We start from the raw sequence: 26,452 nt of genomic DNA, 5'->3' as shown, positions 1-26,452 counted from the left end.
AGGCACAGTATGTAACATGACATGTCACAGGGATACACACACAGATATGTAACATGGCATGTCACAGGGATACACACACAGATATGTAACATGACGTGTCACAGAGATACACACACAGATATGTAACGTGAATGTACACATGGGTGTACACATCAGGCACAGTATGTAACATGACATGTACACAGATACACAGATATGTAACACAACATGTACACACGGTGTACACATCAGGCACAGTATGTAACATGACATGTACACAGATATACACACAGATATGTAACTAAACACATTCACAGAGATACAAGGGTCACATGCAGATATGTAACATGACATGTATACATGGGTGTATGCATGAGGCACAGTATGTAATGTGACGTGTACACAGATACACAGATAAGAAACACAACATGTACACACAGGTGTACACATCAGGCACAGTATGTAACATAACATGTACACAGATAAACAGATATGTAACACGACATGTACACATGGGTGTATGCATGAGGCACAGTATGTAACATGACATGTACACAGATACACACACAGATATGTAACATGACATGTACACATGGCTGTATGCATGAGGCACATTATATAACATGACATGTACACAGATACACACACAGATAGGTAACATGACGTGTACACATGGGTGTACGCATGAGGCACAGTATGTAACATGACATGTACAGAGATACACACAGATATGTAACATGATGTGTACACACGGGTGTACGCATGAGACACAGTATGTAACATGACATGTCACAGGGATATACACACAGATATGTAACATGACATGTACACATGGTGTACGCATCACAGATATGTAACATAACATGTACACACAGATCTGTGCATAACGCAGAGAGGTGACATGTACACATGGAGACGCACATCATGCACAGCATGTAATAGAATGGGTGAGAGATCAATTACCTCTTTGGAGTGATTATGTTTCCTGGATGTGGTTCAGAATAGGCTCCCTTCACCCAGGGTTTAAGACAATTCATTAGAGACATTTTTAAAAAGTTTTAACAAAGCACGTTTAAATACTTTTAAGCAGCCAGCATTGTGCAAAGGCACAAAGCACACAGGGTTGAATAAAAACAGAGGCCTTTGATCTCATGTGGCTGACTGTCTGGGGGAAGCAGATAATGACACACAATCACAAAGATAGAAGCTGGTTACGCTAGTCCTGAGTACTAAAATCAGAAAGGTGTCATCACCGTGCCCAGCGGAGGCATTTAACCAAATCAGGGGGGTCAGCAAAGAGTTCCTTAAAGAGGTGACTTTGGAGGTGCAAGGGGTGGCACGAGAGGAACTGCATGAGTGAAGGAGGGGGAGAGAGGGCTGGGGCAGCACCTCTAGGGGCGGGTGCTAAGGGTGATGGCGGAATTTTCAAAGCGGTGAAAACTCACCACAAAACATGAGGCGGAGAGCGAGCTGGGATGGGAACGCACAGGCTGGCCGGGGCTTAGCACGTCATATTGAAGATTCTGGATGGCAGCCAGTGAGGACTTCCGCAATGCTAACTTAAACAGATCTGCTTATTTGGAAGGAACTTGGGTACAATGCAGGGGGACAAAATTGGAGAGGATTCTAAACCAATGCTGGGAGAACAACTACATCCAGGTGAGAGGGACACAGGTCATCCGGCAAAGAGATGAAAGGAGTGGGGAGAACCAGACAGAGTGTGTAACATTTAAAATTCATTCCGAGAAAATCAACTTCTCCCTCTTATTTTACTCCAACACTGAGAGGCCAGACTATGCCTTGGACTCTTCGTCCTCATCCACAGACTTCACACACTGTCTGTGTTGGTACAAGTTCAGAGGCACCTGCCTAATGTCAAACTCTTGGTTATATCCCTGTTTTCCAAACCGTGGGAAATGTTCCACTGAACAATGAGCACCACAGAACATATGCAGATAATAACAGCCCAGGCTCCAAAACTGGTGGGACACTCTGAATACCAAACCGCACTTGGCACAGGGCAGCTCTGACGTGTCGGTTAGTAATGATGCCTCCTGAACTTCATTTGATCCAACACGAATTGTCTTTTGTTTTGGAAACTTTTATTATCCTTCTTGCAAACTTATTAATACACTTTTGAAAATGGTACCATAATAATTTATCTCAAGTTCAATGAGATTGTGATGTAAACCCTAGATGGCCACCCACTCTTTCTTAGAACTTCTACCTGTATATGACCCTAGAGATTTCCAAATGACTCTCCAAACTCTGAGAACAAGGATTGCCAGCTTTCCTCTGGGGTGAATTGATAAGAACCAGCCTTGCTGTGACATACTCTTTCTCCCACATCACCTTTCCAGTAACTTCTTCTAGCTGTAACAACTGCTCCCCTCAAGGGTCCAACACTTGTGACGCTAATAACTGAATTTGTCTACATCACAGTGAATATCGTAATAGCAATTAATAAACTCACTTCTTGCATTTCTCCCAGACACCGCCAACTTTATGACCTGAATACAAACTTACTGAGAAGGAATAAGAATATTTCAAGCTAAAAGAAAAAAATACAACATTTAAATTTTTTTCTCATCTTCTTAAATAGAGATTTTTTTTTTAATTTTAAAAGGAAAACATGTGTTTATAAAAATGCTGCCTACAAAAATTGTTACCAAAAAAAATGTCTTTCTCCCAGTAGTATCGCGTACTGGTGCTTTTTCCTTTGCAAACAGCCTCATGTTCTTCATTCTGCATGATAAGGAACAAACATGAAAATGGACTAAACACACCTGTTGCCTTCTCACCCCATTTCTTCTCTGTTCTCAGGTTCCTTCTGGTTTTCTAGTGATGAGTCATCTTTATTCCACAGTGACTGAGCTTGTCTATGATGTGGGCTGTGCGCCCACAACAGTCATCTCATGTCAGCTTCATTACTAAGCTTTAAAGAAGACAATTTTAAATTATCTCCACTGCACAGATGTGGATCCTAGACCAATACAACATGCAGTGGAACTTCCAGGTCACATGGCCAAGATTCTAACCCAGACCTGCCTGTCCCAAAGATGCTTCTCCCCCCACCCCTTCTTTTCTGAACACTGAGTGCTATAATGGCCCCAAAGTGTATAAATTTGTGTCTTTGGGTCTTTCTTTTTGTTTTTGTTTGTTTTGTTTTGTTTTTTTTATTGATTACTGGTTTTGCAATCACATCATCAACTTCTTAGAAAAAGATTCTACTACTTTTACTTAAATTATATTCAACATTGTTTAATGTCCAAGGTATTCAACGTCTGTGTTCTCACGACTCTTAACCACAGCTTTGCGGAGCCATGAAGCATTTTCCTACACATCGTAAATTTATCACCTCAGTGTCTTCTACTTCTCTAAGAAGATATTTAATAAAATATTTTTAAAGCTTTATAAAAAAATCAAGTAATCATAAGGGTAGAAAAAAATTAATTCAATAGATATTTAATAAGAACTCATTTTATCCAGGCACTGTGCTGGGAACTGCATATAAAATAGTAAAAAGATCCACTTTTTACCTTCAAGGAGTTTGCAATGAAACAGTGGATACAGACAGAGAAAGAAAGTCGTGGGAATGTAGCAATAGCAGTGACTACAGAGAAAGCACTCTCATAGGTAAAAATGGATGCCATGAAATTAAAACGTTCCAGGAGACCCTGTTGGGGAGATTCTGGAATAACTTCTGGAGGAAGCAAGATCTTATCAGAAAAAATGAGTATCACTGAGACAAACTAAGAGAAGACTGAGTGCTCTGGAAGGAGGGAATTGAGAGAAGAGTGAGTACTCCAGAAGGCGGGAATCGTGTGCTGGGGGCTCATATGCAAAAGGTGGTCGTGTTGCCGGGGCGCACTGTGTAACGGGGGAAGTTCAGTGAGTTTATAAGTAGAAGCAGGTGCTTTTTCCTCAGAGTTTACTAATCTTTTATTGAAGGAAATTACTTCAATAAGCAAGAGAGTGATAGAACCAGATTGGTATAGAAAAATGACTGTTTGCAGGGTGGGAAATAAATTGGAGATAATGAAATCTAAGGCTGGAATTTGAGTCAGAGGTGAAGTGTAACTGTCACATCTTGAGTGTGGTAGGTAAGAGGCACTGTCAGTCACCCATGTGGGAAATTCAACAAACCAGCAGCCTCAGAGCTATGGAAAACCTATTTGAACTAGAAATAGATTCTGTGAGTATAGGAACAGTAATTCAGAGTATTGAACATTGAAGAAATTGACAAAGAAATTGCATTTAGTGAAAAAGCATGAGAGCCTAGGACCAAGGTAATATTTCCTGGACAGAGAAAGTATTTGCACTAAGGAAGACTTGGAAGGACACACAACAAATGAAAAACCAACAGAACAGACCAGGAAACCGGGGGAGACGGCATTTCAAGATGAGGGCAGTTGTCAATATCAAACTCAAGCAAGGAAAATAAGAACAAAAATTGACACTTGAATTAAAAGACTAGGTTTGAGAGTTGAGATGGAATGTGGAGGCTGGAATTTGCTGGAATGAGAAGACACTAAAAGGTATTAGAATGCAAAATAAAATTAAAATTAAGAAATTAAAAAACATATACAGATAATCTATAAATATAGACTATAAGAGGCAGAGCCACTCACGATTGGGATGCAGGGTTTAGAGTTTTTAGGTAATGGCTATAGTGCATGAATATGAACAGCAGGTGCATGTTCTCAATGACTCCAGTCACGCTTGCTAGGGAGTGAATCGGTGGGACGGAGAGAAAAAGGAGCAAGATCCATGAAGCTGTTTCTGAGGATAGGCAAGTGGGCACTGGAGCCAGAGACACGTAGGACAACTGGCCTCAGACAATGGAATGGGAATCTCTTCTACTGCAATGTAAGAAGAGGTAAGAATTTCAACTGGATGGCAAGAAGCTGAAAGATTGCTGATGTTAGCAGGTTAACATCTAAGGTGTGTGAGTCAAGTGTAAGAGGAGTTTGGTTTGATGTGAGTGCAAATGTTTACTGGGGGGAAAGTCCAAACTGCTGCGGTCCACACCCAGTTGAAAGTGGACATGGGTGACCAGGAGATTAGATACAGCAAAACTGTGGCTCAGCAGGAGAGCTGAGTGCCTTAGAAGAGAGCAGTTGTGGTATGAGGAGAATGTCCACATGAGAGTGCAAAGGAGTTAAGGGCAAGCAGAAGACCCCAGACCTGAAGAAAGACGAGGAGCAGGGCTGGAGGTCTTCAAAATCTAGATGAATGACTTTACCAGGAATTTTGTGTGAGAATTCTTAAAATATAAGTAGAAATTGAATGAAAACATTTATATGAGAAGGTCTAGAAGCACAGAAGGCCAACATTGACTGCATTAACAATTGATTAGGAGGGAAGACAATCAGGGTGTGGAAGGTACAAGTGGAAAGAAGTTTTTGAGGCTGTCTCCAAAATCTGCAGTGAATACCAACATCATGGGTTCCACAGGATCTATGATAAAAATGCAGGGTGTATGGTTTGTGCCTTGGAAAAGCTACAGCATATTTTTTGGTGATGGTTTGTGATTGCTTTCATTTACTTTTCTAAGGATTAATCATCTAAGAGCAAGAATTGAACTGAAGGAAAATATCAACCTCTCCTCTTGAACTGGAAAGTGAGATGGGAGTGAGGGAGAGTATAAGCCTCTGGGGAAGGGCTCCAGGTACAGAAGGGCTCCAAGTGAGGAAGGGCTCCAAGTGGGAAGGGCTCCAGGTGGGGGAAGGTTCCAGGTGGGAAAGGCTCCAGGTGGGAAGGGCTCCAGGTGGGAAAGGCTCCAGGTGGGGGAGGGCTCCAGGTGGGAAAGGCTCCAGGTGGGGGAGGGCTCAAGGTGGGGGAAGGTTCCAGGTGGGAAAGGCTCCAGGTGGGAAAGGCTTCAGGTGGATGAGGGCTCCAGATAGGGGAAGGCTTCAGGTGGGAAAAGCTGCAGGTGGGGGAGGGCTCCAGGTGGGAAGGGCTCCAGATGAGGAAGAGCTCCAGGTGGGGAAGGGCTCCAGATGAGGGCTCCAGTTGGGGAAGGGATCCAGGTGGAAAAGGGCTTCAGGAATAGCAGTGCCACAGTGGCACAGCTGAGGCAGATATGGGAGGCAGAATTAAGTCAAAGTGAGATCCCATGAGTTTGGCATGGCAGTGAGACTTGTGGGGGCATAGAGGATAATTAGCAGATGGAGTTGAGCAAACAGACATTGAAGGAGAAGTGAGCAAGCAGAAAGAAGCACAGGAATGGGTGGGAAAGGTGGTGCTGAGGTCATGGCTGAGGTGTACGTAAGGGGTTTCCAGTTGACACCAGTGGCCTCCAAGATAACTGATGAGAGTGAGAGGGAGGCTCTCTGGACCTTAAGAGCAGTTAGTCCAGATGACTGGCCTCTTCAAATGTCCTGATCTGAGTGACAAGGCTAACCTGGAACACTGGGTGTTCTCTAGGTGTCTGTGGCCTCCATGGACGTGGGCAACAGCATCTCTTAATGTGTGTGTGGAGGGGCGGCTGCATGAATGTACACATGCATGTTTTGAGGGAGAAGAGTAAGAAGAAAATATATTTGAAAAGATTAACATAGCTTATAAGTGGAAAACAAATAGAGGACAAAGTTCCTAACCTCGAGGAACGTAAAGTATTTTCAGGGAGACCCAATGTGAAATGACAGAACAATTACAAAACAATTTATCAAAATTACACACAACATACTGAATACAGAGGCTAGAAGATGATGAAAGGTCAAGGAGTGATTCTACATAATATTGTTCCAAAAAGCAATATAAAAATCACAGCTGAGAAGTCAAGCATCCCGTTGGTGGCAGCCACCTATAAATTAATCACAGAAAAACTTTAATGAAACTCATTCAATCTAACTTATTCTGGCATTACACATCATTCTTATAGGTTGTGAGTTCAATTTGGAGGGGAGAATAATATAGAGGCTCTATTATTTTCAAAGTCACATAGTCTCTGTCCTGAGACTCCATGGGTTTAATGCCATTAATATTATTTGACCCTGTTATTCTCTGCTCTCAGGCTTCTATTTATCATTCTCCCAAGTAAAGAGTTTGCTTAGTGTATATTCCCCCATCTGAACTTTATTTCCTGTCTATTTATGTCATTCCTCCTGGACTGTTCTAAAGTTTCATCAATTATTTTCCCATAATTTATTTTAACTTTTCATTGACTTTAAGAATCTCAAAATCATTGTGCATCATGTATGAATTCAGACAAGAAAGAGTTAAGCATGATAAAATTCTAGAGAACAATACCAATTCAATAATAAAAAAAAAATCAATCGTTTCCTGGGGATGTGGGCTGGGGGAGACAGAGACTAACTGCCAATGGAGAGAGGGTAACTTTGTTGGTGATGGGTGTGTTCACTCTAGTGATTGTGCTGACAGTGTCACCCCTGTATAAACATTGCAAGTTTTACAAAACTGCATACATCAGATATGTAGTTTACTGCATGTCAATCATGCCTCCATGAAATATTAAAACAAATCATCACACATGAAAATCTAGATTTGGGGTGGCACCTGCGGCTCAAAGGAGTAGGGAACTGGCCCCATAGGCCGGAGGTGCTGAGTTTAAACCCAGCCCCAGCCAAAAACTGCAAAAAAAAAAGGAAAATCTAGATTTACCTCTTGAGGAAGCCGAAAGCTTTGGTAAACACACGTTCATCTCAACATCTTTATTCTCAACCTTAGCAGCAAAGACTAGGAAGCAATGGGGGTCATTTATTCCCAAGTCATAAGAAACACTGTGTCACAAGTGCCACATCACTGAGCAACAGACTCTATGTCCCCTCAGCCCCCTTTTCTTACCTATGCAGCAATTGTTTAAGATGAGCAGTCCATAGAAGCCATAGTAACCCACTGAAGCTTTATTTGTCCTTGAAGTAACATTGAGCATAGGAGAGAAGCTCCTAGAAATCCTGATAATCTCCAAAAGACCCTCACTCTGCACAGCCATGTTTCTGAGAACATCTGTAGATGCACTGAGGATCAGCAGCCTCTATCTAGTTTCTATAGCCTAACCTAATCCCTATTCATACTCCCGATGTCTGTGTGCCAAAGATGGTTGCCATATATGCTCTGGGTCTTCTTATCAAGGGGCTTAGGTTACTCATGATTCTCTCCAGGGACTGCAGAGAGAGAACAGAGTTACACATGACAGCCAAGGGGTGACTGGCCACAGTCTGGAGAGCTCCCAGAAGGCAGCTAAGACAGCTTCAACCACAGACACAGCAACAAAACTACTAAAGTCCACGCATAGGTCAAAACTCACAGCACAGCTACAGAAAGCTTCTGACATCCCTGGCGTGCAGAGGCCTTTCCATGTGGATAATGGCAGGAGTAGGAGCCATGGTGTGCCCAGTGGCTGTAATCGAAGCAAGTCTCAGAGATCCTCCTGTTGTGCGTCTTGCTCTTATTTGCGGTACTAAGGCCCTTCGGCAAGTGTGACATGTCCGCTGGTGACATGTCAGGGTTCAGGCCTTTGTCTAAACACTTTCCCATGGTCACTGGCTTTAAAGAGCCTATGTAGGTGGGGAAGTTTCTGGTGCTAATCAGATTAGACCTGGCCAAATGCTAAGCCACACTCACATTATTCGTAAGGGCTTCATGGGATTTGAGCTTTCAGGCAGCAGAAGAGGTGGCACCAATGCACTTCCACCAGGATGGACCCTCTGGGGGTTAATGAGATATTTAAAGAGTTCCCCACATTTGTTGAAATGGCCTCCATCCAGCTTGGATTCTCGTTTAATAGGATTAGAGATGAGCCTGAAGAATTTCCCACATTTTGAACAGGTGTGGGCTGTGGATGGCGCTCGCACATATTCACTTCACCTGTGATGCCTTTGTATGGTGTGAACGACTATGCCCCTCAGCACCCCTGGGTGACGCCCGCTGCTATGCGTGGCCTGAGGGTGGAGAAGCCTGCACCGTGGGGAGAGGCTCGCCCTGACACAAGGGCAATGCAGGCTCCAGCACCAAGGCTCCGTTCTCCTCCCTTCTGATGGGCTCCCTTCCTCCTGCCACAGCTGTTGCTGGGGGAGGCTTTTCCTGCAGGAAAATCCTCTCCCACTTGCCCCACACATGTGTGTGTTCTTCCTGGTCTTGCAGGTACCATACTTGCCTGGGTATTGATGGTGCCTGAAGCTCCTTATAAAGAAACACTATTCTCACAAGATCATCTTCTGGCCCTCTATTCTTAGCCCTAAACTTTTCCATAGATGCCTTTCATTGGGGATTTGGTTGCTGGTAGTGCATAAGGACTATGCAGAAGACTTTGTCCAGATCCAGAAAGACCTGACTGCAGAAGGGCCAGGCCCCCAGTGACCTTGCCTGGATTCAGGAGCCCCTGTCAGGCTCAAAGGGCTCTCCCCGTCTCTGGCTATACAGCAAAGTAGGACCTGGAAAATGTGAGTCCCGAGCAGGTGTTATGAGAGTGACTCTTTCCCATCCACCAGTGATCCAGCTCTGGATTGGAAACAGGACCCCCCTCAGTGAGACCTATACTCTATACATACTGAGCCTAATCCTTCCACGCTGTACAGGGTGCTCTGGGTCAGGCCCAGTTGTCCTCACTTCTCCCCAGGGAAGATCACAGCCACATCTTCAAAGGTCACCAACCTCAGCCCCAGACAGATCTGGTTGAGAGGTGTAACAATGACCTCCCTCAATTGAGGCCTTGGGCCTGAAGAGGCCCTAAGGGGGGTTCTGCCCTCTAATTGCTATTCCCTGTCCAGCCAGAGCTTTATGTTCCCTGCAATGATGCTGCTGCAGACAATAGCCTCATGCAACAACTGAACCCTGAAAAGACCTGGCACCCCAAAGCATGATAACCACAAAAACATAACACCCAAAAGGAAGTTCTGTCCATCCCTGGGGAGCTACAGGAAACTCCTCTTTCATGTGCACAGATTTTACTTTAAAGACTTTTTTCAATTGCCATAATGTCATGATTGCACATAAGATCATGCTGACTTGAAATAAAAATGCATAGAGACAAGTCTCCAAGCCAAAAGCACCTATTTGGGAATAAACAAAGAAACAGGATTGCAATCCAGGACATGCGTAGCCTGGGGTGACCTCTGACACATCCAGAGAACAAAGGAAGGTTAGGGATCTAGTGGGGAGAAAGGAGGTTACATAAGCTGTTTGGAAAGAAAGCTCATTGGTACAGGCTGCACCTTGCAAGGGCTAGAGCATTCTGACTGGCCAGTGTGAGTAGTTGTAGGTAGCCTTGAATTGTGGCTACAATCGAGCCCTTGCAGTTTGGGATTGGGCTAGTGAGACAGTATATCAGGTTGTATGTGGCCAGCTGTCTTTGTGCTGCTAGCTGTCCCTGTGTGACCCTGTAGTAAGCTGCAGTTTGGGAGGTTTTCTTATGATAGTTTCTGTCATTCAGCAAATTAGCAGAGAGAGAGAGAGAGAGAACACTCTCCCTTCGTGGTCTTCCCCAGCACCACTTACCAGCATTTGACACACGTAACTATTTTGAGCCTTACGACTTTCACAGATTATATATATTTTTAAAAAGTTCCTCTTTGAGCTAGACCAGCTTTGACTTTCAGAGGTTCTGTGACTATTTTTAAATTTTATCTGTTTCAATTTAATTCTTTCTTGTTTATTATGACCATTATTTCAACAAAGCCTATGTAACATTCTACATTAATCATTTTGTTCACCTGACATTTCCTAAGATATTTCAGTGTTTTCTGTGTCCTATCCTTTGCAATATATGCATTACAATTATTTCTCATTTTTTTCCTTTCCATAGGGGGAAAGAATTCAATACTGTCATGTTCCCCGTAATCAGGTTTGGTTGAGGAACTGCATATAAGGTGGTGTAAATGTGCCCCAAAGAGTTAAAGAAACTGGTGACTAACCGGAATTCCTGGGCTTACAGGATAGCAGATAATAAAGGAAACAGCTTGCTGAAACATCCTGCCCTTGTGAAATTACAAAATTAGCTGAAATTGGTTGGAACCAACATGGCCAACTATAGTCTGCACAGAATGAGTTTGCTGACATCACAGCCTGAATTTCCACCACGTTTCATATTAACTCTCCTTGAATTACACATGCAACTCACGAAAAGGCATGAAGAGACAATGGCACATGCCTAGGGGTCTTCCAAACCTCCTCTTCCCCTTCAGCAATTACTAGCCAACCTGGAACCCTTTCCCCCAAACCTCTCCTGGTACGGGGAGACAGATTTAAGCTGGACTCCTGTCTCCTTGTTGGTTGACTCACAATAAAGCTTTTCTTTTCTCAAAACCCAGTGCCATAGTACTAGCTTCTGTGTGTACCCTTTAGGAAGCAAGGCTTGTGCTCAGTAACAAGATTGTAATACTGAATTTTTACTGCACCTTTTCTATGTTTAGACACATAAATTCCATCGAGTTGCAATTGCTTACATCATGCAGCAGAGTAGCATGTGGTACAGGTTTGTAGCCTGGGAGCAATAGGTTGCATCAGATGGCCGAGGTGCGCAGTCGCCTATCCCACCCAGGTTTATGTAAGTATACTGTGAGGGTTGTGAAGTAACAAAATCACCTGCAGATGCATTTCTCAGAGAGCACCTTTGTAGTTAAGTGGCACATGATGGTACCGTGTGCCACTTAACTAAAATTCTTAATTTCATTAAGTCATTTAAAGTCAACTAATCACCATGAAACAAAAAGGTATTATATACCTCTATTTAAGTAACGGCAGTGGCTTTTATAAAACAGGAATCTTCTCACAAAGAGTTTAATTCCACAGTGGTTAATCTGGTAGGTCCCCAAGACAGCCTATTTAGGGGTAGACTCCCTGAATTAGCTGCAGGGACTTATTAACTAATGATTCTTTCACACTGGACAGGGAGTTGGTCAATCCAAATTTCCAGAAGGCTTATCAATTGAACCACCAATGATATCCCTTTACCCTCAGCTCTCATCCTTCTCAAAATCAATAGTTTACTCATTCAGTAGACAAATGTATATTACTCTCTTACTTTTGCTATATACATATAAATGTGAAGAAGATTTAGCTCAGGTTTCAAATTTATGCAACTATAAGTATTTGTTTGGAATTTTTACTTCCCCATAAGATTTGGTAGATAGTCAAAGCAAGAACTAGTAACATCAGGGCTCATAGAAATTCTGTACTTAAATTTCACCAAAATACAGTTTTCACAGATTATAAGACAATTTGCTTTTTTTTTTTAACCAAACAAGATTTTTTTTAATAAAAAGTTTCTAAGACACAGATGAGCATTGTTTTATGTGTTTGTTGGCTCTTGGTCTATCTTCCTGGGAAAAGGTTCTGTTCCTGTCACTTGCCCATTGATTGATGGGGTTATTTGTTCTTTTCTTATTGATTTGCTTGCGTTCTTTGCATATTCTGGTCACGAGCCCTGTGTCTGATTTGTGCCATGTGAACATCTTCTCCCATTCTGAAGGTTGTCTATTTGCTTTGTGGCTTGTGTCCTTAGCTGAGCAGAAGATTTTTAACATGATCAGGTCCCATTTCTTTATTTTTGTTGCTACTGCAGTTGCCAGTGGAGTCTTCTTCATGAATTCTTCCCCAAGGCAGATATTGCTAAGAGTGTTTCCCACACGTTCCTCTAAGGTTTTTATCATTTCATGTCTTAGATCTAGATCTTTACCTTATCCAGTATGACTTCATTTTTGTAAGTGGCGAAAAGTGCAGGGTCCAATTTCAGACTTTAACATGTAGCTAACAAGTTCTCCTAGAACAGCGGTTCTCAACCTTCCTAATGCCATGGCCCTTTAATACAGTTCCTATGGGTCCCAACCCACAGGTTGAAAACCACTGTGCTAGCACCATTTATTAAATAGGGATTCTTCTCCCCAGTGTATTCTTTGGTTTGGTTTGGCAAAGATCACATGATGATATGAGGCTGGTTTCATCTCTAAGTGCTCAATCCTGTTCCATAGGTCTATAGCTCTATTTTTATGCCAGGATCATGCTGTTTTGATCACTACAGACTTGCACTATTGATTTGTAGTGTATACCCTGAAGTCTGGAAATGTGATACCTCCAGATTTGTTTTAATTTTGTAGAATTGTGATGACTATTTGGGGCTATTTCTGGTTCTTTACAAATCAAAGAACTATTTTTTCAAGTTCTTCAAAGTATGATGTTTGTGCTTTAATGGGAATTGCATTAAATCCATCAATTTCATTGAATAGTAAACATTAATAGGTTCATTGAAAAATATAATTTTGTCTAATTTAGAACTATAAAACACCAAGAAAATAAATGGCAGATGACATTAACACATGGAAGAACATACCATGCTCATGGCTAAGAAGAATCAACATTGTTAAAATGTCTATACTGCCCAAAGCAATCTACAGATTCAATGCCATCCCCATTAAATTACCAATGTTAAACCTTGAAGATCTTGAGAAAACAGTTCTGTTTCATATTGACCTGGAAAAACGCTCAAATAGCCAACATAATTCTACAAAATAACAACAAATCTGAAGGCATCATGTTGCTAGACTTCACGTCATACTACCAGTTAATTTTATTACTTTATTTTTATCTTTAACCTTTTATATCATATGTACATTGTAATTAAATTTTTTAATAAATGAACCCAGATAATTAAGAACAAAAGATCAAATACTTAGGTGAAAAATAACATATTCTATGTACCACACACAGGAGCATCATGCCAAGTCGGCACACCTCTATACCCTCTTGCAGTGTGTCCTAGCCTCAACTACAGCCAACCTTACTTCCACAGGATAGGGTATTGCTAGAAAAATTATTCATAAATCCTCAGATTGTTGATTACTATTCATCCAGGTATAAATTAGGAGTTGCATTTTCTGTGCTTCCTAAGCATTTTATGAAACTTTAATACAGTGTTTGTCCCATCGCATTTTAAATGCTCAAGCATTTCTTGATTCTCACATTATAAACTTTTCTAGGACCTGTTAGTGGGTTTTGCTCAAATTTTTATGTGTAGAAACTAACACACTGCCAATCCATCACAGGTATGAAATAAATAACAGGCAAATGAATACATGAACAGACATATGAATAATTGTGTAATGAAACTTGAAAGTGTGTCCTCAAGTTTGAGATCCCAAGAAACAGGCTGGCAGGTATTCCAAGAGGCCTGACTAAGAATCCTCCCATCTCCATGGGGCTGGTAGCTCCCCAAATGCCTGACCAGCTTCTTGCAAGTTATGTTCCATAATAAAATTATACACTACAGTCTGTTGAGCCCTGAGAAGTTGACTTTAAAGTGAACTTTTTGGCTGACTCAACTCTGTGCAGTGGGAGGACTGAGAATAATTGCCTCTGGCATCAATTCCTTTAACACTAATTATCAGGCGTATACCAGATTAAATTCAGAATATAGTGGCCAGGTCAGGCAATCTACTTAAACTTTAATAGAAGTTAATTATTCATTGATCAGAATCATTTATACCTAATTAAAGTTTTCCTGCATAAGAAAATACAAGGTAACATGGGTTATATCCCTCTTCTTGGGGGTGGGAGTGTTGTTGATGCAGAAACAAAAGGAAGAATTGTGACATTTGTATAATATAAATACATATTTGACAACTGAATTACCAATTTGGGGCATAATTCTTGTAGGTGACTTTACTGTGTTTATGTGGTTTCCATAATACTTGGTAATTTTTATAGCCTGAATAATATAGACTGTGTATAGACAAAGCTCATGTGTGCTTAAATGAAGTCACAGGGATTGAATTTTATGTAACTATTACAGTTTTATGATCATAATAAATTATGCTTCACTATAAATATTTATAACAAAAAAACCTAAAGCCTTGAGTATGTAGCTGCCATTTTACAATCTATTTTTATACAGTCCTCTTTGAAAGCCCACAAAATGGCAGAATTGTCTATGGAGTGGTAAAAACTGAGTGCTACTCCTTGAACAAAGAACATATGTTTATCTTTTTAAAAAATTCTGTGCATTTTGCTTTTAACAGTCATCAGTTATAATATGCTGCTTGAAATATGTTGCTTTCTTTTATAGAATGTTTTCTAATGTTGAACATGTTTCAAAATTGTAGATCTTTGATTTGGGGGTTGACTAGCTTATCTGAAGGCAGATCTTTGAATTTCTTGTGACAGCAAGATGGATAGTTGCCTTGTTGATGTCAACATTAATTAAACCACTATGTAAAAATGCTTATTGCATTAACTATCCCATTATAAATAAATTTTAGATAAGTTCTGAGTTTCAAGGCTGAATGTTGTCTCTTTTAAAAACAACAAATTGCTTTACAACTTTGTTATTTAATTCATAATAATTACTATTAACCTAAGATTTGAGTCAAAACTCTTGAGCCACTGTAGTCTTCCTGTTTTATGTGAATAAAATGTCCCCACCCACTGGACCTATAAGTAAACATAGTAAGTGGGTGTGTCCTACAGGCATACCTACTTTTTTCTTGAGGGAATCAAAACACCGTTTCTTTAAATCATGTTTTGGAAGGGGCTATAGGGAGAGTAGGGCTTCCTTATGTTCGCATGTTGTTGATTTGAATACTTCACATATTTTTCAAGAATTAAACTGCACTATACTTGTCTGTTTATATGTTTGTCTCCCCACCAAACTATGAATAAGATGTGTGTTTTATTTTTCATCACATCCAGAAACCAACAAAAAAGTCCATGCATAGAAAGCTTTCGATATTTATTTGTTGAATAAGTAAAGTAACAAATGGATGGATGGGTGAGTGGGAGAATGGATGGGTGGGTGGGGGAATGGACGGGTGGTTGGAAGACTTATGGGTGGATGGGAGACTGGATGGGTAGGTGGGAGACTGGGTGGGTGTGTGGGGTACTGGATGGGTGGGTGGGAAACTGGATGGGTGGGTGGAGGACTGGATGGGTGAGTGGGGTACTGGATAGGTGGATGGTTAACTGGATGTGTGGGTGAGGGACTGGATGGGTGAGTGGGGGACTGGATGGGTGGGTGGAAGACTGCATGGATGGATGGGGGAATGGATGAGTGGGAGACTCTATGGGTGGGTAGGGGAATGGATAGGTGGTTGGGAAACTGGATGGGTAAGTGGAGGACTGGATAAGTGGGAGACTGGATGGGTGGGTAGGGTAATGGATGGGTGAGTGGGGGACTAGACGGATAGGTAGAAGACTGCATGGGTGGGTGGGGGAAGAGATGGGTGGGTGGATGGATGAGTGCATGAAATTGCCACCATATGCTACCTGATGCCATTGCCATGGAGACTAACAGGTACTGGACCATCCGGTCCTTTTCCCTTTGTGAAGAAGATAGTCAAAAATAAACTTTCAAATGTGGCTGCCCATGCTAATTGAATCCTACTTAAGAAACTATCCTCAAGCCATACAAAACCCTTTCACTGTAGCACACAAATAGCCACTGCTGTTTCTCCTGATAAACTTCTATAATCTTGAAGATAAATAAATTTCCTATATAGAAGCACAAATTTCAGTCATTAGCATTTCTTTTTGACAGTGGTAGCTAAACAGTCACTGAACTGGATAGCTGAGGTAACCACTTCAGGCTAATAAAACATCATGTTGGGGTGCATGATTCACACAGGATACAGGAGTGCTTCCAGAGACGTGCAGGGGAATATGCAGGTCAAACTGAGCAGCTCTCAGGGAGCCCATCCCCAGGTCTGAAACAGTTTCTTCTTATGCATGTGGACAGCATGATCTTAAGACCTTTCCTATGCAATTATCTTTTCACTTCTGGTCTCCAGATAAGAAAAGGGTTTCCAAATTAATATCAATGAGCCACAGCCTGCCTCGTTTTTTCATTAGCTCATTTTAAAGATCTTTTTACCCAGGAACACAAAGAGCTGCACCACTTAGAACCCAGACTTAGCTGACTCCCTGGATGAGCCAAGCAGAAATGATGTATTTTTCTCTTTTCGAAGATAATAAGCCTTATTTCAAGATAGTTTCAGCCTTACATAGGCAACATTAGAGAAAATATTTCATGTTTATGAAAGCCCACAAAATGGCAGAATTGGTCTTCATTCTTACTGATTTGGTAGAGAAAAGGAAAAGGATTTTCTTTACCCAAAAAGGATTAGACATTTAGGTTTTAAGGAAAAGACACAAGTGGGTAATAGCATTAACACGCCACACTATCATGAGAATTGGCAATCAGTGCCCAATTCTGGAAGAAGGAAAGACACAGTAATTGGCAGCGACTGCACATGTTTTCCTTTGCCAGCTGACATCTCATGTATCTTTCGTTAAATGGATGAAAGCCAGCAACTGTACATCAAAAAACAGAACTTTTTCACCCAGAGAAGCATAATGGTAATAATGATGTTTACTGCCTGTGAAGCACCATAGCACTGTTTGTCACTAATGCATAGAAAATACAAATTTTCTGTTATTTAGATTAACTGAGTGACTTTTCAGGAACTTTCAAACAAGTGATATAAGAACACATTCATAGCTAAAATGAGGCCCACTTTTTTGATGAGCATGGGAGGTGCCCAAGAAGTGGGTCAGGTGTGCCCACCTGGCAGAGGTGGAGGGTGGGCCTGCCTTACTTCCAGGCCATAGCACGAGGCGGGGACAAAGAGCACACTCCCCACGGCCACTTTCTCCTCACCTCGAAGGCATGTTAGGGTCTCGCTTGACATCCAAGTCAGCCCTAAACATACGAGCACACCTAATTTCCAGGGTGTGAGAGTTTAGATAAAGTTTTCATTGATCCTGAAAACTTTGAGACTGTTTTTTAAATAAAATCTCTTTTATTTTTACTTCGTTTCTTTTTTTAATTACTTCAAAATATGAAGGGGTGCAATTCCTTTTGTTCCATGGGTAGCTCTAGTCGAGCTGAGTCAGGGATGTACATGTCTCATCTCCCAGGCAATGTTCACTGTACTGATTAGGTAGGTTTTCGTCCCTCTCCTCCTCCCCCTCCTCCTGCTTGATTTCCCCTTTTTCTTCCCTCTATGTTTATGTTTACCCATCATTTTGTTCCAATTAATAGTGAGTACATGTGGTGTCTGTCTTTCCATTCTTGAAATACTTCACTTAGGATAATAGTCTCCAGTTCTATCAAAATTCTTGAAAAAAGACATTAATTCATCCTTCTTTGTGGCTGAGTGTCACTCCATAGTACACACATACCACATTTTGTTAATCCACCCATGAGTTGATGGCACTTGGGTTGATTCCATATCTATGCAATTGTGAATTGCACTGCAATGAATACTCAAGTGCAGGTGTCTTTTTGGGAAAAAGTCTTCTTTTCCTTTGGGTAAATACCCAGTAGTGGGTTTGGTGGATTGAATGGTAGGTCTACTTGTAGTTCTTTGAAGAATCTCCATACTGTTTTCCATAGAGCTTGGACTAGCTTTAAGTCCCACCAATAGTGTGTAAGCTTTCCTTTTTCTCTGCATCTATTGCTTTGGGACTTTTTAAATAAATTAGCTTATTTCTTGGTTTTGAATAAGTATAGTGTTTGCATTTCCCATGTCTTTCCCACTCCCCATCATTACTCAAACCCCAGACTATTCTCTGTCTGACATCCTCTGCTGGGGAATCCATGAAAGAGGTGGACATATTTTAAATAGCTTTAAAAAGGGAGGTTTTCCCTGACATCATAAATGCTATAAAGTAAGCCAAGGAAAATTACTGAGTGTTTTGCTGGTACAGGTCTAAAAGCCATTTGAACAGCAAGAAATTGTCATCACTGTAGATAATCTGGTTGTTCTTCTATTCCAGGTCATTTTGGATAAAGGAAAAAAGTGCAGAAAATTACCCCTTTATATCTTATGCCTTAAATATGTCTTTTAAAAAACAGTATAGTTAAAAGCATCTAGTTTATGTAAAATACACTAAAGCCATTTTAAGTATCATCAGGAAAATTATATCATAGGTTCAGCTGTCACCTTTAATTATACATAATTATACTGTTTCTTTTTTATAAAGACAAAGGTTTAAATTATTTTTAAATAACTTTTTGAAAACTTACACTACATGCCAAGCTTATTAGCAAGTTAGTCCCCTTCCTTAGCCTTTCACTAGCCTCTGTGCAGTTAAACACTCCTTCCTTTGGGCCTTACGTGACTGTCCACTCTCAGATAACTCTACATTGACAGCTTCCTTTCATTCTTTTTTAAAAAAGGAATACAAAACTATTTGTTGAGCACTATTCACCGGTATTTATAATAAAGTAAATAATTTTCAGTTGGATAACATTCTTATTACAGCAAAGTTATCCTTTTTCCTGAAGCAGTAACCCAAATACTGAAAAGATTGAGACTACATGTAAGAAATGAGTTGGGGTAAAGAAAAACTTTCAGATCAATAGATTATATTACACAAGTCTTTTTACCCATTTATTCCAGCATATGGTAAACTGCCACTATCTCTCACCATCTGATTAGGTTTCCGCGAACCAAGTCTTAGACATTCCATGAATCATGACCTTTTGGTCAATATAGCATGGAGATTTCAAGGTTTTATAAAGAAATGGCTCACTAGAAGAATCTTTAAATGTCCATTTAACTAAGTGTTGCTTACCTAATTAAAATACACCAGGATTTGTCTAGCTTTCCTCATCTGGGTGGTGGTGATATGACCTCTATCACATCGAGACACTTAGGCAGCACTGACCTCAGCCTTTCTGTCCTCACTCTATGCTCTAACAACCCAAGCTTTCCCTTCCCCAAACCTCTTCCTTCAGGGCCCTCCATCCACCCATGTGCAAAGGCCAGAAGCCCATCACCCAGCACCAACACTCTGCCTCTCAGTTCTCACAACCATTTGGTGTTTTCTTAAACTCGTACACACTCTGCAAACTTCTCATTATCCCCCTGCACACCTCTGGCCACATCCTAATCAGCTTACCTGGTGCCCACATTATTTCCCGCAGCTGCTCCTGACCCCTGTATTGCATTCCTCTCACCTGGCTGACCACCGTCCTCATTGCCCTTGTCCACAGTGAAATTTTCCAGAAATCAGAAGGTGCATCTTGATCGTATTCATCAGGGCGTAAGTTGCAGGTATTGGGTGCAGCCATCCAATGGTGGGTCCTCCACATCCTGTCACCTCTTTATTTCACACTGATTTCCATCAGCTATTGCTACTTTCCTTTGCCCCTGGGCCCCTTTATTCCCCTTTAAAGGGGACCCCCTTTATTCACACTGATTTCCATCAGCTATTACTACTTTCTTTTACCCCTGCATTACACATCTCCACTCTTTTGCCACCTCCCTTAAAAAATTGTTATTGAATAGTAATTATCAATAACACATTATAATATAAAGCAAATAATAAGTCAGTAAAATAAGTTTTGAGGCTGAAAACTTCTTAAGTTACTAAAATCTCACTCCTTTCCATTTCTTTCACACTACTCACCATGAACGAAGAAGCAGGAGGATTCAGGTCATGTCTTCTTATGACAGCACAAAGTATTAGATATAGTGAAATGCTGTAAAGGTCCAGGGGTTTTATTATTATTATTTTACTACTTCTTAAATATTTCAGCATACTCTCTTAAGAATAAGAACACCAGCCTCATGTAGGCCCCCACTTCCATCTCAGAGTCCACAGCCACATACAGGGTATAAACTAATCCTTCCTAACTAATTCTATGAAGCCAGAATCTCCCTGATTTTGAAACCAAAAATTGGCACAATAACAACACACAAAAATAGAAAACCATATAGGCCAATATTCCTAATGAACATAGATCTAAAATGCTCAACAAAATACTAGCAAACCTAATTCGACACTGCATCAAAAAGATAAAACAGCATAATTGGTTGGGATTTGTCCCAGGGATGCGAGGATGGTCCAAAATAAACAAATCAATAAATGTCCTACATCATGTCAACAGATTGAAGGAAAAAATAAAACACAATCATCTCAATAAACACACAAAATTATTTTATAAAATTCAACATTACTTTATGATAAAAAGTCTCTAAACTAGGTGGAGAAAAAAACATACTTCAATGTAATAAAGGTCATATATGATCAACACATTGCTAATATACTATGGGTAAAAACTAAAAACCATTCCTCTAAGAACAAGAAAAAGACAAAGATGTCCACTTTCACCACTCCTATTCAACATAGAAATAAAAGTCCTAACCAGACCAATTTAGAGAAAGAAATTAAAGACATCCAAATTCCAGCCCCCTCACAGATGACATGATTTTATATTTTTAAAAAATTAAAGACTTCACCAAAAATACTTTTATATCTGATAAATAAATTCAGTAATATTTGGGGATATATAATGAACACATTAAAATCATCAGTAGCATTTTTAGACACTAATAATAAATTAGCTGAGAAAGAAACCAGGAAGGCAATCCAATTTATAATAGCTACAAAAAGAAATCAGACACGTGTGAATATGTTTATCTACAGAGGTGAAAGACCTCTACAAGGAAAACTATCAATAACTGATAAAAGAAATTAAAGATATAAACACATAGAAAGATATCCCTTGCACATAGGTCAGAAGAATCAACATTATTAAAAGGATCATACTATCCAAAGCAATCTGTAAATTGAATGCAATCACTATCAAAATATCAATGTCATTTTTCAAAAATATGTGTACTGAGCGAAAAAAAAGAGCCCAAATAGTCAAAGCAACCATGAGCAGAAAAAAAAGGCTGGAAAGCCAGAGTCATTATCTTTCCTAACTTCAAAATTATTATAAAGCTATAGTAACCAAAACAGTATGGTATTTGTATAAAAGCATACACCAATGTACAAAATAGAGAATTCAGAAATAAATCCACATATGAACTTTAGACAAATAACATACACTGGAGAAAGGACACCCTTTTCCATAAATAATATTGGGAAGTTTGGATATCCTTATGCAGAAGAATGAAACCGTACCCCTATTTCTCAGCATACACAAAATCAACTCCGGATGGACTAAACACTTAAATGTAATACCTGAAAGTGTAACAGTACTAGTGGAAAACATAAGGTAAACACTTCAGGACATAGGACTGGGTAATAATTTCATGGATAAATCTTCGAAAGCACAAGTAACAAAAACACAAACAAGTAGGACTATATTAAATGAAAAACCTCTGCACAGCAACAGAGGCAATCAACAGAGTAAAAACGATACCTGTTGAATGGGATAAAATATTTGCAAACTATTCATCGAGAGACTGATACCTTGAATATACAAGGAATTCAAACAACTGAACAGTAAATAAATAAACAATCTCATTAACAAGTGGGAAAATAACATGAATAGACAGTTCTCAAAAGAAGGCATCCAAATTACCAGCATATATATGAAAAAATGCTCAGCATCACTAATTGTCTGGAAAATGCAAATCAAAACCTAATGAGATATCATCTTATCCTGCTTATAATGGCTATTACTTAAAAGACTGAAAAATAACATATGCTGGTTAGCATCAGAGAAAAGAGAACTCTTATACACTGTTGATGGGGATTTAAATTGGCATAGCCACTTTGAAAAGCAATTTAGGTATTTCTCAAAAAATTGAAAATAAAATTACCATATGATCTGGAAAACTACTGTGAATTTATCAAAATGAAAATAACTAATTATATCAAAATACACCTGCACCCCTCCCCTTATATTAATTGCGGGACTATTCACAATAGACAAGATATAGAATCATCCTAAGTCTTCATCAATGGATCAATGGATAAAGAAATTGTGGCATATATATATAAAGAAATATTATTTGGCCAGAAAAAGAATAAAAGCATGTCATTTACATCAGCATGGACAGAACTGGAGGTCACTATGTTAAGTGAAATAAATCAGGAACAAAAAAGCAAATATTGCATGTTCTCACTCATGTGTGGGAACTGGAAAATGTGGATATGATGAAGTCAGAGAGTGAAATGGTAGATTCCCTCTGGTTAGGATGAGTGGATGGGAGCGGAAGGTGCTGAGAGGTTGGTTAATGGGTGGAAACATACAGTTAGAAGGAATAAGTCCTAATGTTTTATGGAGGAGTAGGCTGACTATAGTTAACAACAATGTCTTGTATATATCAAAATAGCTAGGAGAGAGCTCTTAAAATATTCCCAGTATGTAGAAATAATACATACTCTAGGAAATGGAAACCCTAAATACTCTAACTTGATCATAATACATTCTATGCATAATACAGAATATTACATGTATACTACACATGTGTACAAATCTCATGTAACAATAAAAATAATTACATAGTAAAAAAGTACTAAGTACATTCCCCCACGAAATAGGGTATTATTATTACCCCCATTTTAATAACAGGGTATTATTATTACATAGCAAGGAATTAAAATAATTCCATAATGCCATCTAATATCCAACCCATATTACAATTTTTCCAATTGTTCTAAGAATATATTCTGTAATTTTTTTCCTTAACCAGAATTCAATTAAAGCAATCATATTGTATTTGACTCTAATATTAATACACTGCACCTACTAACCAGTGGAAATAATATTCTTTCAATAAAACAATCTCTTTCTGTCATTGTTATCTATTTGCTTTCATTCTACTTTTCTCTTTGGGGCCTCTTAAAAAAACTTTATTGAGGTATGTTTTACATATCATAAAATCATCCATTTCACATGTACAGTTCAATGATTTTTAGTAACTTTACCCAGTGGTGCAACCATCATAAATCAGTTTTAGAGTCCTTTTATTCTCCCAATAAGATCTCTAGTGCCCAATTACAGTTAATCTTCATCCCCAACCCCAGCCCTAGGTAACCACTAATCGACTTTCTGTCTCAGTAAATGTGCCTTTTCAGAGGATTTCATGTCATGCACTGTGTGGCCACCTGTGTCAGGCTTTCACTTAGCCTAATGTTTTTGAAGAAGGCCTTGATCTGAAACTTTATTTCAAGGGTTCTTGAGTTCAATTGGCAACCCCACTGTATGACCCATTCTCAGAGATGAAACCCACTCTCCAGATTACTGTGAACCACACTTACTGTCTTCCTCAAGAAAAGAAGATGGTATAGTTTCATTTTCTCTATACCTTGACATCTTTTTACTTCCACCAGAGAATGACATTTTGATGTATTTCACGGCTTCTATTTTGATGATTTTGAATGATTCTGTGGCAATCTATTGCCCATTCTTTTTCCCCCATAAAAATAGGAGAACATGCCCCATTCGTTGGGATGATCCTTTGAGAAGGAACAAATCTCAACCTGGAGTAAGGTCTAACTTTCTGGGGAATCCAGTCTGACAGGATTTCAGGCAACAATCCATAGTATGAAAATTTGGTCTCTAGAAAATTGTTTCATCTCCATCTCTACAGTCCTTAACTTCTTTCAATAGTTTAACATAATGACGATCAAGTTATCTCATAAGCTTAGACAATCAGGCAGGATAAAATACCCCTACCTAATAGAAAATACCTTCACTATAAAGTGTCTATTCCTGAACTCTAATCAACCAAGGCTGAGCCAGGCATCCATTCCTGGAGCTGGAACAGGAATGGACCCACAAAAGAACATGGATAGAGAGTGTAGGAGGTTGGTTACAAAGGGGGAGAAAAATGAAAATTAGATGCTGGATAGGGTAAAACAGCATCCTTCCAGCACACATCCTCTATGTCAGGGTGGGCAAACATTCTCTGTAAAGTTCCAAATATTAAATATTTCAGGCTTTTCTGGTGATGCAGTCTGTGTTATAACTACTCGATTCTGCTACAACAGTGCAAAAGCACATCATTTTCCCAAATGACATTATTTACAGAAACCCTGCAGAAGTCCCATTTTTGCAGGCTGCAGTTTGATGACACTTGCACAGGACTTTATGGGCTGAATACTTTTATCTTCCTACAATTTATATGATGAAATCCTGACCCCTATGGTGAGAGTATTAGGAGAAGGGGCCTTTTAAAGGTGATCACAGCCCTTTTGAAAGAGGTACAAGAATGCTCACTCACTCACCCTTCCAGCACGTGAGAGCTCTATGAACAAGAAGACAATCTCTACGAACAAGAAAGCAGACCCTTTCCTGAATCTGCTACCATCTCGACCTGGGACTTTCAAAAAAGCTCCAACACTGTGAGAAATAAGTTTTTATTGTTTATCACCATCTTAATTCATGATGTTTTCTTTATAGAAGCCCCAAATCCCAAAGACAGAAACCTGCCCATGCTTGTAACTTTCTGCTAGACACCTTGCTATGGAGTTTGTAAGAGTAGACCTTATCCATGGGGTACATTTTAGAAGTCATTTCATAGTTCTTCTCCAAATATTATCAATGAACCAGATGCCCACTAAAAAATAGTTACTTTCAAGTAACAACAATAATATAGAAAGACTATCAAAAACTAAAGGAAATTCCTTCAACATGAATCTTTATGTTTAGAATGACTTTTAAAAAATGAAAAAAAGTGAGAAGAAATTGAATAACCTAAATTTTTATTTCAAATGTTCATACTTCCCTATATCTAATTAAATTCCTAACCATTGTTAAAATTTACAAACATTAATATTTTTTATCCAGGTACAACCACATTATTTCTGAATTACTAAATGAGAAATCTAATATTTTAGAGAAATATGGACAATTTTATCCCTTTCACATAAAAAATTCTAATTTTATAATTCATATTTCTAAGACTTCAGTAATGAAATACTATATACTAATTCCACTTCTAAATGGAATTTTTAAAAACTCTAGAAAACACTAGAGTTTTAAACACTAGAAAACACTAGTATTCAAAAATTCTGTGATTAACCCCAATAAATACAACAGTTTTCATGGTCTGTTATTTTGGGGGGGTTTTAAGGCTCTAATCCATTTGAACCACAATCCTTTCTTTATTATGATTTTTGTTCTGGCATAATTTAATTAAATTTTTACTATATTCATTTCTTAATCTATTCCTATATGTATGTCTGAATTTAGCTCATATTGTGTTTGTATCATCATTTACCAAAGTGTATATAGGCACCTTTCCCAATCCACACAGTTAGTTCATTCCTCACCAACAACTGTATCAAAATTACATCAGCATTTCTGGTTTCTTTTCTTAAATGAAAATTTTCAGACAAGCTAAATTTAACAGTTTATTTGAGCAAAGAATAATTCATGAATTGGGCAGCGCTCTAACCCAGCAGGACTTTGGAGGGCTCCACCCAGCATTTACAGACTGAAACATGCAGTGACATACAGAAACAGTTTGATTGGTTACAGGTCAGCCTTTGCCACATATGGAGATAATCTGGCCTCTCGGCAGCCAGTGATTGGCAGAGGCTGAGCTGCTATGATTGGCTGAGACCTATTTGTTGCAAGAATATACTCTTAAATGGGTTGTAATTTGTTTACATACTAAGGTTGCAGTTCATGAGGTATGGAGAAAGGAGAAAAGAATAAAATTCAACACTTTCTAGGGCAGAAAACTTGTTTCTCCCTCAAAATAAGGGTTTTCTTTATTTGGGTGACATTAAAAAACAAAAATGAAAGTCGTGACATTGGTTAAATATG

The sequence above is a fragment of the Otolemur garnettii genome, unplaced genomic scaffold (genome assembly GCF_000181295.1).
Source record: "Otolemur garnettii isolate 467f Iridium unplaced genomic scaffold, OtoGar3 scaffold00056, whole genome shotgun sequence".
In the NCBI taxonomy this organism is placed as follows: domain Eukaryota; kingdom Metazoa; phylum Chordata; class Mammalia; order Primates; family Galagidae; genus Otolemur; species Otolemur garnettii.
Note: the sequence above shows the minus strand (reverse complement) of the source record.